Raw genomic sequence first — 2,845 nt, 5'->3', positions numbered from 1 at the left:
CTGAATGACAGCTGTGTCAGCGTGTGTGTGCATGTGTGTGTGCATGTGTGTGTGTTTCAGGGTGTGTGTGTAGATGACTTTGTACTAGAAAGTATCTGTCGGATGTCTGCCTGCTCACTAGTTTCTTTCTTGGGCCTCGAGCACACTTTCTTTTCATTTCCAGGAGAATCAGTGGAAATGTTTTACATCGTTTCAAGCTTAAAGGATTGTGACTAACATACGTCGGCCACAAAATCCAACATCCTGCTGCTTTTATGCATCAGTTTGAAGCCAGCCTCAACAACAGAGGATCAAACTGTTCTAGTGGGCTGGAAAGAATTTAGCAAGGAGATTTACAAATGTTTCAAACCCGGTTTATTCTCCACCACAAGAAGTTTTCAGATGTTTGTTGGTGAAATACTCCACTAAATCCCATCTCTTATTGCGTAACGGCATTTTTCCTCACTATTGTAGAGAATCTTTTGGTAAAATGTATTTTACCTGCAAACTAAATTCAGTGTTATTTAAATAGCACCACATCACAAAAACAGTCGCCTCAGGATGTTTATATTGTAAAAGTAAAGACCCTCACAGAGAAACCCAATCATTCAGACAACCCTGTATCTGTGAGCAGCTGGTGATCTTGGAGAGGAAAAACTCCCTTTTAACAGGAAGAAACCTCCAGCAGGACCAGGTTCAGGGAGGGACGGCCATCTGCTGTGACTTGGTGGAGGTATGGCAGACAGGACAGGGACGCGCTGTGTTCTACATCATACCTATCCGTGGATACTACAGCAGCGATGCACTTTCACAGTAATGGCCTCAGCTGCTCTAAAGCTGAGAAATTATTTAACTGTCTGAGGTGTAGGAACATGCTCTCTCTGAGTAAGGATTGGATTTCAGATTCACTACAATTAATCAGTGACGTTACAGCTGTGCATGTGAGAACTGTGCAGAGCTCTCAGGCCTCGCATGAGGACGCTCACAGAGAGACTCCTACAAACAGCTGGAAAACACGAGCTTCACTCACAGCACTCACCATTACAGAGGCAGGAAGTAGCTTCAAAACCAAGAGAAAACTGTTTTAAAATTGAACGTATGTTTGAGTGAACCATGCAATAGGTGAGATGGTAACAGGTAAAACCGCTATAACCAGTGTTGGGGAGTAACGGAATACATGTACTGGTGTTATGTACTAAAAATACAAAATATAAGTAACTGTATTCCGTTACAGTTACCGTTTAAAAAGGTGATAATTAGAATACAGTTACTTTGTTGAAATAAATGGATTACACTGAGCCAGCACAACAGAGCTAGCGGTGCACGGGCAGGAATGCATTTCTTACTTGGAAATTCCCACACCACTTCACATTTAAAGAAGAAAGGGATGGGCCAAATCTGGGCGTGCAATGCAAACTCTGTTTGCCAGCAACCAAGTTGTAAGTATGTAAGTAAGTAAAGTTTATTCATATAGCACCTTTCACAGACATGTGTCACAAAGTGCTTTACAAGGTGCTCTCAGCGTCAAGTCTCCAACCTAAAGAAACATCTGGAAGTAAGTTCTTTTTAAAAAAAACTAATGTTAGCTTACAGCAGCTACCTTGGTTTAGTTGTGGTAGCTACCTGGGTTGCCACTTCAGTATCTTTGATGTACTAATGCTGTGTGATTTATTACTATTACTGAAGGCTACTCGCCACCAAGCTAACATCTCATGTTAACATAAGTCTTTGCTCCTCTACAGAGGGGCCGATGGCGCGATATGGCAGCCTCGCTTCTGTCAGTCTGCCCCATTGACTGGTCTGCCCCAGGGCAGCTGTGGCTACAACTGTAGCTTGCCTCCACCAGTGTGTGAATGTGAGAGTGAGTGAATAGTGGCATTGTAAAGCACTTTGGGTGCCTTGAAAAGCGCTATATAAATCCAATCCATTATTATTATTATTATTATTATTATTACAGTAAATATACTGCCTATTCAGGGAGATCTGGGCTTAACAGCCAATTGTTAGAAAAGAATAAACACGAATTTGCAGGATGTGATTGCTACATTCATGTAGTTGTAAAAAGCATGACAATACATTAAGTAATCCAACGTATTCAGAATACATTACTCATTGAGTAACTTAACTTATGTTAGACAGAATTGGTCCTAGCACTGAACCCTGTGGAACACCATAATTAACCTCAGCGTGTGAAGAGGACTCTCCATTTACATGAACAAATTGGAGTCAGGACAACTGTCAGAGGCCATAAGAAGATCATTTGTAACCTTCACTAAAGCTGTTTCTGTGCTGTGATGAGCTCTGAAACCTGACTGAAACTCTTCAAATAAACCATTCCTCTGCAAATGATCTGTTAGCTGTTTGACAACTACTGTTTCAAGGATTTTTGATATGAAAGGAAGGTTGGAGATTGGCCTATAATTAGCTAAGACTGCTGGGTCTAGAGATGGCTTTTTAAGTAAAGGTTTAACTACTGTCAGCTTGAAGGCCTGTGGTACACAGCTGATTATTAGAGATAGGTTGATCATATTTAAGAAGCATTAATTAATGGCAGGACTTCTTTGAGCAGTTTTGTAGGAATGGGGTCTAAAAGACACGTTGATGGTTTGGAGGAAGTAATTATTGAAGTTAACTCAGAAAGATCAATTGGAGTAAAAGAGTCTAAATGAATAACAATGGTACTGAAAGTAGCTGTAGATAATATTACATCTGTGAGATGATTATAAGTCATTTTTTTTCTCTAAAGGTTAAAATGTTATTTGTAAAGAAGTTCATGAAGTCATTACTAGTTAACGTTAAAGGGATGGTTGGCTCAACAGAGCTCTGACTTTTTGTCAGCCTGGCTACAGTGCTGAAGAGAAACCTG

The sequence above is a fragment of the Perissodus microlepis genome, chromosome 2, assembly GCF_051167445.1.
Source record: "Perissodus microlepis isolate ML-2025 ecotype Zambia chromosome 2, ASM5116744v1, whole genome shotgun sequence".
In the NCBI taxonomy this organism is placed as follows: domain Eukaryota; kingdom Metazoa; phylum Chordata; class Actinopteri; order Cichliformes; family Cichlidae; genus Perissodus; species Perissodus microlepis.
The sequence above is the reverse complement of the archived record's forward strand: the minus strand, read 5'-3'. Positions refer to the sequence as shown.